General features: G+C 31.9%; 1 non-coding gene and 1 pseudogene across 1 annotated transcript; one reads left to right on the top strand and one right to left on the bottom strand.

Annotated features, from left to right (window-relative positions):
* Positions 1-1,457: 1,457 nt before the first annotated feature.
* On the bottom strand, positions 1,458-1,545 carry LOC149547133 (small nucleolar RNA Z103). The gene has a single exon (XR_016354601.1). It is a non-coding gene; the product is annotated as a small nucleolar RNA Z103 (small nucleolar RNA).
* A 12,306-nt stretch (positions 1,546-13,851) lies between these two features.
* LOC149547132 (berberine bridge enzyme-like D-2) overlaps positions 13,852-14,627 on the top strand; it is a 9,765-nt pseudogene continuing 8,989 nt past the window's right edge.

Below are 14,627 nucleotides of genomic sequence, written 5' to 3'. Positions count from 1 at the left end.
AAGGAACACATTTACTGTTATTCAACTGCATCAAATTTTTTTTGAGATAAACTGGTTTTTAGATTCCCCCATTATGTGTCCCATTTGTCTACAAGAAATCTCAATAGACTGTCTAACAAAATCAAGTTAAATATTACAACTGTCATTCCTTTATTTTTTTCTTTGTTTTGATTAACTTATCACTGCACTTATTGTGATGTTTTCTTTTGTTTGTATTCACCGAATGAATTGAAGCTTAGATTTTCAGCCCACATAAAATAAAGAAGTGTGAGAAGAGTGTTAGAATAAATTGAAAGACTCCATGTTACCATATCTATCATCACTGAGGATAAGGGTCCATCCTCCAAATTCTAGATTGGACATTTTCTTTTCAAAAGAAAATCCTCATTCATAGTTTTCATCATTTTACTTAATTAAAGAATGCTATCATCACTGAGGATAAGGGTCCATCCTCCAAATTCTAGATTGGGCATTTTCTTTTCAAAAGAAAATCCTCATTCATAGTTTTCATCATTTTACTTAATTAAAGAATGCGAGAGCTTATACACTAGGATGGTTTGAGGATATTAAAAGATAAAACCAATTAATGGTAGATTGAGTGACCGCGGAAATTAATAAATTAAATTGAAAAATGTTTTCCTTGTAATCTTGATACAAGTAAACACCTATGCAAATGCCGTATCAATTAAAGATGCAGAAGAAATTTCAACCAACTATAGTGATAACGGAAATGTTAAGCTCTCAAAGGTACTGCTTGCCATTGTTGAACACAGAATACAATTGACCAAAAAGGTAAACCTACGTGCGGATGCAGTTTTTTTTTCACCCTTCCTAGCCCTTGTCACATTTAAAAACTTTACATTCTAAATTTTGTAGATGGGTTTAATATTTCCCCTGAAACTTATCTTAATTGGGATGAACGATTTGTCCTGAAATCTGTATAAATTGGGATGAACGATTTGTCTTGAAGTCTATGCAAATTGGGATGAATGATTTTGAAAATTGCATGTATTTGCCTAGAGGATAGACTTTTACATTTCCGAAACGGTAAAAATAAATGACACAAGGGGATTTCACTCATACGTAGGAAGCCCAAGATCAAATCCTTAGAAGGTATGAGGCTGCCCACAACTCGGTGAACATCCTCATAGCGATGCTGATGTTTTTACCCACGCATTGGATTTTTCATTATACCTTGGTCAACTAGGGTGTCAATCCAACAACCTCGTCTGAGCATGCTGGGAGATAGACCCACAATGCTCTAAAGGAAGCTAAATTCACAAGTTGGGTGTTCTCTCAAAACTTTTCTGAATGAAGCTAAATTCACAAGATGGGTGTTCTGTCAAAACTTTTCTTTGGCTCATTAAATATATAATGGTGACGAAGTAGTGTGTTGAGCTGTAAACCGAAGCCTTCCATCAAAAACATAAATCAGAAAGAGGAAAGATTACAAAGTGATGGAACAGGAAATCAGGCTTATCTTCAAACAGAACACGCACAGTTTAATCATTGTCGATCATTCGGGGAACGAATCCTCATTTCCATCCGTACAGGAAAAAAACAATTACCCAAGCAATTTATTTAAAAGCCTAACAATAAAAAAAATGAAATAGACATCTATAAGAAAGATGAGGTTGAAACTATTCTAAGTGGAAAACAATGATAAACGAAGCCCTTAATCTCTTGAGATATGGTTTTATCTATATATGCACAGGCCTTACCTGAGTGCGAGTCCTTAAGCTTTCTTCATATCAGGAAAAGCGTTGAAATGCTGAAAATATCACATTTGCAAACTGAATGAGAACCCAAAAATCAGAAAACTTGTACTCAATTTGGCTCTCCACCGACTACATCCATTAATGGTGCTGTAAAAGGTAGACAACTATTTCACACCTATTGCAATGCTTGAGGGATAAATGGTAAAGAACAATGTCAAATTAGGGCAAAACATTGTAAAACCTACAATCTCACTACTACAGGGTAATATATTTTAAGACCATTCTTAAAGACAAAAATCTTTTATTGTCTTTAATGTTTTCGTTTCTTTATTTTATTATTTGTCTTATTATTGATATTTCTATTTTAACATTTCATTTGTTACAAGTAGGAAACCAAATCAGTCGAAGGCATTTGGGCTCTCGATTTTCAAGAGGCAGAAACCCTCATAACCGAGGTAATCTTTGCTCTGCTCCGTCTGCTCGCTACTCACAACAAGTACTCCAAAGAGAATGCCCACAATAGGTATTTCGTAAAGAAGGATGGATTGATATGGTCGGGCTTAACCGACACACTCGAAGCCATACACTGTGGGACCACTTATTCCGCAACACTTCTCTCTTTTCCATTAGTTCCGTCTACATCTGCCCTCGTCTGACATTTAACAGTCACGGTCACTGCAACTTCTAGGCCAACCAGTTATCACTCACACTCCATTCATAATTTAAAGCTGGCGATTATGTTTGAATTTGAATCTCAAGTCAGTGTCTCCTGCCCAGGCCACTCACGATACATTTGCCGGACTCAGTTCTATTAAATATTTTCTCTTGACTCGCTTCACTTGTCGAAACATAATGCTGCTTTGATGTTTTTTCTTTCTCTATTTTTGCATAGAAATAGAGAGAGCCATCAGCTTCAGAAACCATTTGAGGCTACGATCTCCAATGGTTAAATCCAATGCCTTGAACAAAACGTTGACAGAGGAAGAAGGAAAAGTTGAGAGAGATTTAGGCATTTTGAGAAAGAATGATTCTTCACCGTTTTAGGCTGAGTGGATCTTTGATTTTATATTTATTGTGTTGTTACCTCGTAGGGAAACAAGAATCAATTTTCTAAAGCTGTAAATAGTTATCAGCAAAAAAGAGAGGGCACTCATCCACATCAAAAATAACTCTTTTACTAGAAACAATTTTTTTCCCAATACTACCTATTTCCTACTTTTTAGCAATGACTCCGGAATGCCATGGAGACTTTAAATGGTAAAGAAAAGGCTTAAGCACTAAAATGGAGACTTTAAATGGGAAAGAAAAGGCTTAAGCACTAAAGGATTACAAAATAATGTGTATATAAGACGTTGTTATGTTTCATTCCCAAACTCATTACAGTTGCATGACTTGTTCACAGAAAAATTGTTTATGCTATGGAGTTTCACAGATAGTTTGTTTTTGAATATATGAACAAAGGAATATTCTTCGTGACAGTTCATTGTTGTGAAGAACATGTCAATACAGGGTTTTCCGTGTATCATAACATAACATAGTCCCATTAACATCAATTGGGTCTTCCAGGTGCATTACTCTGTCATTTGACAAGTTGAACAGCGTCTTGTACATAAAAGCAACCACTTTGCAAAATTGAAAATTATAAAATGTTTAATTTTAAAATTATTAAGATACATGTTTTGGTCAAAAAAGGCTTTCTACTTATTAAGTTGGAGTCCTATGGATGCCTTTTTTAGGAAATTTGTAAGTTGAGTGGTCCTATGGATTTTATAATTTGTTTCACTTTAAAGTTTCAGCTCTCAAATTTACTAAAATTTTTTCTAAAAGTTATTTTATGATAAATACTTTTTTAGTTTTAAAGTGTCAGTTCCCTAAACTAGTGGGGCTATTTCTAGTTCCACCCCATTTTCATGTGCTTCCTAAAAATACAGGCTCCTATTATGGAGGAAAAGATTCTAATTAATCTTGTAGCGCATCAAAAAATTCCTATGGGACCTCTTATACCTACGTGAAAAATAGATCTGTAGCCCCCCCCCTCATGGGACCCCTGCCTTAGTATTTTCTATAGGCTATACATCTATTTAAACAAATCTATCTCCATCTCTTTAATTTTTGTTTTTTATAATATCATCACAATTACTTTTCATTGGTGTGAGAAAAATAATTTATATTATAATTATTTGTTCACAAAGTCAATATACAAGTTTCAAAATTATAATAATTCATATTTAATTATAATATTAGTAATATAGATATGTGCAAATTTTACTTTTTTATTTACCTATAAAACATACAAATTTATACTTGTACACAAATAGGCATAATATTCTTAAATAAGCGTATATTATAATTATAAATTTCTTTTTTTATATTTAGCTATAGAACCTAAGTACAAATAAAGATTTATTATTATTATGTTCTTTGATGAATTATTATTATAATTTATTAAGTTGTTGTAGATTGAAACCAAGACCTCCCACATAAGAGACTCACAATTAATCATTGTGTAAAGGCTATTGCCTTATAAATATCAAAAATTAATAGTATATAATTTTGATTAATAAAATTATTATATAAATAATTAGTTTTATTTTAAATCAAATCATATTTTCCTTAGTAAAATAATTAATGTTTTCACTCTTAAATTATCAATTTTCAAATTAATTATTTGATTTTCACTAAATTATTAAATTTTGCTTTCAGTTCATGCACCACATTCCACTTCTTGATCATCCCTTTCATGTAACGAATCCTTTTAGAGAACTGAAGCATCTTAGGATCCCTAAAGGTTGGAGCATTTATCCACCAATATTTTAAAAGCATGATAAAATTAGGATGCCTGAACCACATGTGTTCAAACTTAAAAGAACTAGCCCAATTAAGACATTGCAATATGTTGTTCTTTGATATCAATAACTAGACTAGAAAATGATCTGATACAGCAAAAGGTAAGATTTCAGATTTTAAATTAAAACTCAATAGCTTCCATGATTGTGAAAACAAGAACCTATCCAGTCTCTCAACAATTTCTAACAAACCAATATGTCAATTAGTCATGTATAATCCATTGTTAGGAGAAATTTCACTTAAGTTATTATCTTCTACAAATGAAGAAAAATCTTGGATAGTTCTAATGAGCAAAAAAATTCCCCCTTTCTTTTCAAACATTGATAGTAATGCATTGAAATCCCCACCTAATATAAAATTCATTTATCTTTCTTGCTGGATAAGATTCGTCAGTACAGCCCAAAGGTTCCTCTTATAATTTGTAGATGTGGGACCATATATGTTGAAGATAAGGAATTTCAAATCAAAGTGTTCAACTATCAGCAATTTCCAATTGGAATCTTGCCTAATAAGAATACCATGAATACTTTTAGCATTCCATAAAATTGCTAAACCCCTAGAGGCCCCATGCCCCTCTGCATGAACTGAATGACAATGCAAACTTATATGTTACTATACTTAAGTAAATTATATTAAATATTATGACTACATGCAAAAAATAAATTATATTAATTATTATTCTTTCATTACTTTTTCTCATGTTTATCCCATCTATGTTTTATCTTTTGTATGAAAATTTTGTGTTGTCTCCACCCTTACTAATCATTAATATATTCATCTAATATATGATGTTATACTCATATTAATTATGACATGAAAATCCTTGCATTGTGTTACTTAAGCCATTTTAGGCTAAAAAAGATGCATGCACAGTTACAAGGGCATTTCAAACAGGATAGTAGATATTGTTTCTCTATACCAGTCCCTCTATCTATCTCGTGACTATTGTGAATTTAATTCTCTCGCAATGGATACACTATTCACATTAAAATAGGTACAAGAAAGATGTCATTTTGGGGTGAACTTTTAATTGAGATTATAATTGATGATGAATGCAAAGCATAATTAAGACTAACACACATATTGTAGTGCTTTTGTAACCACCATTCTACATGGTGATAGAGACAAAGTGACAATCTTAGAATTGTATCAAAGTTTTTTCAAGAGACAAATCTTAATCAAAATGAATTTGGTTATGGATAATGTAGATGAAAATATATGCATTACTAAGAGAAGTGATTATGGAATGTGAGATCCGTTGGTGCCCAAATTGACTAGCTACAAATCCTATGAGTTTTCTTACTCAATCCTGGGATCTTCCAACTCAATTTGGCCAACAAACATGAATGATCCTCAAAGAAAAAAATCCCTCGCACTTTAGGCTCTTAAAGGATTAAAGGATTTTTATTGTAGGCTTCAATTGATTTATCTCAAGAGGGAAAGAGGTTCTTGAGATAAATCAAAACCGTGACCAAAATGCTTTTGGGATGCTTGATAAAAAAAAATGAGAGTATGAATGGTAATGATTCAATGATATTAATATGCATAAGGTAACAATCTTGACCAACTACAAAGGTATATGTCAATTTAAATGGAATAGGCAAGACTGGTCCCTTGTCCAATTGTGGACAAACAAATTCTTTCTTACATGGACTAACTATCATCAACCTTTTGGAGACAACATGCACAACTATCAAACACTAGCCAAGGAGAACTTAAAATATAAAACCCTAGTCTAAATGAATAGAACTTTAGCCAAAGAAGACTAATTAGATAAATATTGCATAGCATACAACTTTGATGATCAAGAGAATATATTACGTTAAATCTATCAAACGACAGTAAGGAATCCAAGAGGACAATATTTGATGCAAGTAATAGAAATTATTTTTTCCCAAATTGAGATGACAAGAATAATTTTTAAATTGCTTCAAAATAAGGAAGTACAATTATGTGATGTTCAATTTCAATACATACCTAAAACTATAAAATCATTTGTTCTTGATATGTCTATTATAGTCTAATGTTGTTCATCTTTTTGTATCTCTATTGCAAATAGTCTTGGCAATCTTTATAGAAAATGAAAGGATTCATACAAGCTTGAGACCATTGTGACTAGACTAACTATTAACTAAATACAACTAAATTAAATTAATTACAATGCAATTTAAACATCTTAAAATATTAATTACAAAGATTCAATTCATGAACACGATTCTTTTCAATAGTGACATCCTTTGATTTGAGAATTATATCTTTGATAATCAAATGGATTTTATAATGTTTCTTTGATTCTCATTTATTTTATTCAAAAAATATTCCCATGCTCTTGATCACCCAAGAAACAAATCCTACACAAAAAATAATATAGCAAGATAACTTATTTTAAAATAAATCAAAACCTTACCTCATATTTATGTTTATCCCAAATAATTTATTCATCCTTCCTAATATTTATTTGGACTTTAAACATGATTTAAAGATATATTTTCAAAATAAAAATTCACCCTAATGTTTACTCTTCTTATTAATTTATGGTAGGAAAGCAATATCCCTTAAACATTTCATTGTGAGGAGTGTATATTTCTAACCATGAAAATATATTCCTCATCTAAAGTTTTAACATAAAAATGAATTAGAATGTTCTCTTTAAAATACTCTAATACCCTCAAAGATATACCTTTTGCTTCAATTTTATTATTACCTTCAAATTTTATTTTAATGATAAATGCTAAGAGAAATGTATAAATGATATATAATATATGCACTTATACCTTTGAAATAAAAAATGTAGCATTAATATACCTCCCTAAATAATACATCGTTTCTTAATATTAGAGATTTAAAAATTAAATTCAAAAATAAATATTTGCTCACAAGTACTACTAAGTAATGTATAAAGGTCATTTTTCCTCACTATATATAAATATGCTAAGTTTTAGTTTAATGGTTTATGTTTATAATATTGCACTTTCATAAAGATCCAAAATATTTCCATTAATTTGATTGCTTGTTGTCATTTTTCAAAACTTTAATATCTTTATGAAATATTCAAAATAATGTGAAAATTAATTTGAAGATATTTTATAAAATTTCATTGCTTCAATGCTCATCTTTTATTTTGAAAATTGTAAAAATGAAATAAAGAAATGACAAAATATTTTTGATAAAATAATCTTCATATTAATATTTAAGAATCACTTTCCTTCTACTTACCTTTTCCTTAATTCAAGAGGTAGTGTGAAAATTCTTGTTGCAACCACTAATTATTAATCTCCTATTGCAAATGATTATTAAATTGCTGAAAAAATAATTCACATCTAAAACAAGTACAACTTAACCAATAAAATAAAGAAATAAATTCACAACATAAAGAACAAATTTTTTTTGGATAAATCATCCCTGAAAAAAACCCAAAAGGAAAACCAGTTCTATAGATGGAAAATATATTAACTTCAGCAAATCAAGAGATACAAAATTCCTTGCCTCTCACTAGAAAAATTTAGACAACCTCCCTCCTACTGATATTCCTCATTGCGATGCCCAATGCTATCACTATGCCCTTGCTTTGCTATCACTACAAATGCTTCTACAACTTGTGTTCCTATGTTATGTTCTCCAAATGCCCCCCTTGACCCCCCTTTTATACTACTTAACCAAGAGGTTTCTAGTTGCTTCTTGATCAAGGCAACCTAACCAAGAAGTTTCTAGTTGCTTCTTGATAACAATCTAACCAAGAAGTTTCTAGTTTCTTCTCGTTTAAAAAAACATAACCAAGAGGTTACTAGTTACTTCTAGAAGGAGTCAATTAATTAATAAATATTTTCTAATTAATCACATAAGGATGAACAACTTTCCAAGCTACCTAAAACTAATACTCTCTCTTAGGGAGGAAGTTGTTTTGCATGACACCCAACTTATCTTTGAAGAAGATGAATTTTTCCTTCCCCAATGCCTTAGTTAGAATGTCTGCTACTTGCTCCTTTGTAGATATGTACTGTAGATAAACAACCCCCCTTGTACACAATCTCTAATGAAGTGATATCTAATGTCTATATGTTTAGACCTATCATGAATTACTGGATTCTTAGAAAACTTGACACAACTCTAATTGTCATAGTGTATCGCAGTAGTTTCAAATTTTTGACCAAAAAAGGCTACTAACAACTTACGAAGCCATATAGATTCACATTTGGTCATGCTAGCTGCTATGTATTCTACTTTTTCTGAACTTGGAGCCACATATTTTTTCTTCTTGCTAAACCAAGATACAATGCCTAATCCCAAACTAAAACAACACCCTAAAGTGCTCCTTTTGTCTATTGTACTGTCTACCCAATCTACATCAGTATAGTTCATAAACAATAAAAGAAATTTAGTAATTGAATTTACTATTGGACTACCATAGAAGAACGACTTATCAGAGCACTAAATATCTTATCGAAGTAGTGAGAAAAGTCAAAAGTTAGCATTAGGTTAAAGCAAAGAAGATTGTTCTAGAGGTTTATACAAAAGGATGAAATCATGGTATTATGATTTTTGGAACTAGGTTTAGGTTTTTCATGACTCGTGCTATACTTAAGTGAAAGAAACGAGATAGGGTTTTTTTATCATGACTGGAAGAAGTGTGATTGGAAAAGGAAGCAGAGTAGAGGCTATTGACAAAACTGTGTAGAAGTAGTAAGTGAGTTACAATCAAGGTTGAAGGCATGATGGTCTATTATTATGCTAAAGAGCTTTAAGGGATTTGATATGGAAAGGAAGTGAAAATTATAGATAATTCTTTTTATGTTACCTTCTTGCCATTTTAATAGTTGAAATCCCTTGAAAGGGTGACCCTAACAGGTCTATTGTAAAACCTTTAATAGGGTAAAATTCTTAGATTATAGTGTTGAAATCCTTTAGAAAGGTTACTCCTAATAGAGTAAATATCATAATATATATAGCAGAAAATTCTTTGACAAGGTATATTTATAGTGTTTTGTAACCCTTAATCAAGCAAGCTCCTAACATAGCATATTTTGGAGAGTGTAGTATTTGGGAGCATTGTTCTCACATTGTGCTTTTCACCTAAAATAGGTTTCCATGAGATAATATTGGTATTACTATTATGTGTTTACTTTTATTATTCTATGTGGATGTTAATGCACATAATCGATAATAGTATTATAGGTATAATTGAATCTTATTGGTAAATAGTACTAAAAGTTGTAAGATCTGAAAATTAGTGATTACTGATTCACCCCCCTCTTAGTAATCAATCCTATACCTAAATAAGGTACTAATTAGATAAATATGTAGAAAAATATAAATAAAAGATAGAAACAAATTGACATTGAACAGAAAGTTGAAAATCCAAGAGGTAGATCCAAGTACTATCATATGGGCCAAATATTAGCACAAAATGCTAAGCCTCCTTTTATAGATGTCAAGTCTGACATATCTATTCAAATCCTATCAAGAGGGGAGGAGGTGAGATGAGGCATGCAATGGGAAATGGTAGGGAGGGAGATAGTTGATGTCTATCTTGACCAATCTCAGAAGGATAGCGGCTTGGGTGTATAAATAGTGGGCCTTCAAGGTGGGAAAGGAGTCTGTAATAGCAATTGAAGAGTAGTATGCCAAATAAGGGTATTTTTTTCATCCTTCAGCCAAGTTTTCAAAGCCACAAAGGTGGTGGAGGAACTAGATTAGGTCAAAGATTACTTACAATCTGAAAGGGTGGGAACCAAACTCAACCAAAATAACATTGTGGTGGGTAGATTTTTGGCATTTGATAATTTGATGGAGGAGAAAAATATGGATACTCTTGATCAAGGCCCAATCTAAGTCTAAAATGGAAGGCCCCCATATCACTGAACCATAGAGCGATGTAGGTCTAACTAAGGAATCCAAGAGGGTTAACATAGTTGGGGTATCCAAGAAGTGATGTCTAAAGAATTATCTCTCTAGCATGGCAAGGGAACCCAATGCTTTGCAAATCCAAAGCTAAATGGCTTGTCATAAGCTAAAATGGGGCCTAGAGAACTTAACCCCAAGGTATGTTTAAGATGAAGCAATCTCAATTTCTTGACCTTGGAAGTGGAAATGCAGATAAAAGGTCTCTAGACCGTTGAAGACCATAACATGTGTCTTCTCAATGTTCACAACTAGCTATCTCAAGTCACAAAAAGATGCAGAGAGAGAGAGAGAGAGAGAGAGAGAGAGAGAGAGAGAGAGAGAGAGAGAGAGAGAGAGAGAGAGGGAGGGAGGGAGACAATAATGTGGGAGAGAGATATACAGAGGAGTGAGAGGGTTTTAAACAAGTGATTGTAGAGGCTTTATATATTAAAAAGTTGTAAATGATTGTTACACCTTTAATAGTGATATTATATTATGTCAAGTTAGGCTTTCACACTCCATGCATAAATCCAAATCCTCTATATTCTCTATATCATTTATGCTTCCTCTTTGGGTTTATACTCCTCATCCATATCAAGCATAATTTCTTCCTCTTTTTTCCCTTTTATATATGCATTAAACAACCTATAAAAAACTTGATGTCATTTTATTTTTGTTTTTCTTTATTAATTTTTGAATGTGTAATGAGGTGACTATTCAAGATTGTTAATTATCTAAGTGATGACTTTTTACATATAATATTTTATTCATTCTCCCCAATTTCAATATTGGATGTGTTTTTAACAGATACATCTATGTATACCTCACACAATTTCTCTTCATTTATATATGGTGTAGGTCATTAGAGAAATCTATATATACCTCACACAATTTCTCTTCATTTACATACAATGTAGGTGATTAGAGAATTTTTTGTCCATATGGATGACTTGCATTATGAAATTTATTTCTCTATTGATAGATTCTCAAGTGTGGGAGAATGTGTTGTCTATGTGATGACTACCATTGAATTGTAGGGGTGTTCATATAGGTTACAATTATACATCGACATGAGAGAATAATTTTGCTCCAAGTTTATGCAATGAAAAACTAATCCAAAGAGTTTGTCCATGCATAATATGGCTTTCTTCACTAGCATAGGCTTATTAGTATAAGTGATTGAGGCATCCTTGAATTTATGGACATATTACATCTTCCTAATTATCTTCATATTAGTAGGTTACCAAGGGTAGATAATGTGGTGTTATGTAGTTAAAGTGTAATATATTTAGTGTGATATTTTGAGCATTATTCAATGGTTCATGTGACTTGGATGATATATTATACATGATTCTCATATGTGAGAATTATTTTTTGTCAATCTAGAATAGTGAAAAATTAAGTCAATTAGATCCCTTATACCAATAATTGACTTAATGTAACATATCTCTATATAGAACTCAAGTGGAAGGACTAAAAATGTTTATTCAACCAAAGCTTACCTTTTCAAATGATCATTAATATGATTTAAAGATAATGTAGGATAAATTTTTTTTTTCACATAGTAGACTTGTCTAATCCTAGTAAGAAAAAACATGCACACCTTCATTTTTATTATGCAAAAATCTATGAGTAATATTACGTATTAGATGAAAAAATGTGAATATTAAATCAATAGTTACTATCACAATCATTAAAATACATTCAAATATTTAATTCTTTCAATTGTACCATATATAATGTTAAGAAACATAAGCTGTATAGTAGAAAAATCTGCAAAGTTTACAAGATTAATAGGACATGTGAAAGGATACATAAATGTATATCACAACTTTCATTGAATTGCTTTTGCAAAATTTATCCAATCCACTCATTTTAAGGATAATGAAAAAATATCAAGCATTCTTGTTCCAAAAACTTATTCAAACACCATATTAATATTTTTTTCTTGATAGAAATTTGAGTTGTGAAACATAATAAAGAGAGTAAAAGGAATACGTTTTTATTGCTCTTTTACCATTGTAGATTAGGTACACAAGATTATGATTTATTAAAAACAACATATAGCTTAAGCAACACATTTCTATTGTTTGGAGCACTTAAAATCTGAATTAAAACAATTCACAAGAAACAAATAAATACTTTCTTCATTATAGTATTGTATTATTGTTAGAGTTAGCAAAACCTTTGAGGAAAAATGGAATGGCTAGAACAAAAGCTTGATATGATTTTGATTAGCATTGATCCTTCATATTATTGCAGAAGAGTTATTTTACAAAGAAGGTTATTCACATTACAAATGATTAACTTAGTAGAAACAAAAGAACTATGGAATCTAGATGAAGATGTTATATAACCCATACAACATTTATTAAGATATTGTATAATCCGCAAGGGCATATTTACAAAGGCTGCAGGTAGACTATCCATAAAGTTTACTATTGTAAGTCATTCAACGAGTATCGATTCAAAATTTTAGTGAGGCAAGGGAGCATGAGGCGTGGAACAAGTCCAAAAAATCAGTAGTCCAAATGTAATCTTCACTTATAATCTGCATTTTCATTCTTCGAAGAGCGTGCAATTTTAGTGATGTTGTTAGATTTATATATTAAACTCAACATTTTCAATCCACCAATGTATAAGGAAACATTAAACCTGCACCTTCTCATTTGATCTCGCAATGAAACCTACCTTTCCTAATGCAAAATTGGAATTCATTATGAAGTCAAGTAAAATCATCTTAAAAACAAGCCATCGGGGTCATTGGGCAGATCTTTATTTAGAACAATGAAGAATCATTCCTTCTCAAAACACCTAAATCTCTCTCAGCTTTTCCTTCTTCCTCTGTCCACGTTTTGTTCAAGGCATTGGGCTTAACCATTGGAGATCGTAGCCTCAAATGGCTTCTGAAGCTCATGGCTCTCTCTATTTCTATGCAACAATAGAGAAAGAAAAAGCATAAAAGCAGCATTCTGTTTCGGCAGGTGAAGCGAGTCAAGAGAAAATATTTAATAGAACTGAGCCCGACAAATGTATCGTGAATGGCCTGGGTGGGAGACACAGATTTGAAATTCAAATTCAAATGTAACCGCCAGCTTTAAATTATGAATGGAGTGTGAGTGATAACTGGATGGCGTAGAAGTTTCAGTGACCGTGACTGTTAAATGTCAGATGAGGGCAGATGCAAACGAAACTAACGGAAAAGAGAGAAGTGTTGCGGAATAAGTGGTCCCACATTGTATGACACACTCGAAGTCAAAGCTTCGAGTGTGCCGGTTAAGCCTGGCTGATTGATATGGTTTCTTTACGCCATAGTATATCCATATTCGAGTGTACTTCATTCTACGGTATATACTTCATTCTAGGGTACAATCCATTCTGTGTTAGATTGGCTTGGAAGGAAACTATGGCGGAAGCGAATGACAGTCAGTCATGTGTCAGTGGAACATATTAATCTTGTTATAGATCAAGGCAATGATAGTTTGTGAAATGTCTAAAATGGGATAAAAGTTCATGCATGTTTCCAGAACAATCGCTCTCTATGTGGAAAACTGAGTTAACCATCACAGGGCTGACAAAGATGCAAGAGTTTGTATCCATGTTGTGGTAGCGGCAGATGAGTTGTGAGAATGCCTGCAAACCCCATGGCATCTGCGCTGACATAATGATGGTTGTTCCTTCGGCTGTAGGTTGGGATTGAGATCGGCGACAGCCTGATTGAGCATTTCCAACTACGTGAAAGAGATTGGCGTCAATTTTTTCATGCAGCAACAATTTTTTTGGCATGTTTTTATATCCCAGCGTTTAAGCGTTTGATTGTGTAGTTATTCATTTCATCCTAGTTTTAGGGATTTTTAGATTCACTGGTATGAGATTATTATGAGAAAATAGAACATGCAAATTTCATTGATTATTTTCTTCTTAAAATGCCCTGTTTCATTTTTCTGGCTTCAAAGTCAGGGCTTTTTAAAATGGTTATGCTAAATTGTTGATGAAAAACAAATCAGAACTTTTACATTGAGATAAAAATAAATTTGATCCTGTTTATTTCTCTGTGCTGCTATATTCATAAAAGAGTTGGTTTTAGAGAGACGCCGCTTTTAGAAATCTACATCTTGGTCCTTTCCAAAGTATCAAACCTTGAGGCGATGGTAAAATTTTCTTTATGTAATAGTCTTTTAG

Source organism: Cupressus sempervirens, chromosome 7 (assembly GCF_028749045.1).
Source record: "Cupressus sempervirens isolate cs-2001-9-10 chromosome 7, ASM2874904v1, whole genome shotgun sequence".
In the NCBI taxonomy this organism is placed as follows: domain Eukaryota; kingdom Viridiplantae; phylum Streptophyta; class Pinopsida; order Cupressales; family Cupressaceae; genus Cupressus; species Cupressus sempervirens.
Note: the sequence above shows the minus strand (reverse complement) of the source record. Positions and strands in the feature narration are given on the sequence as shown.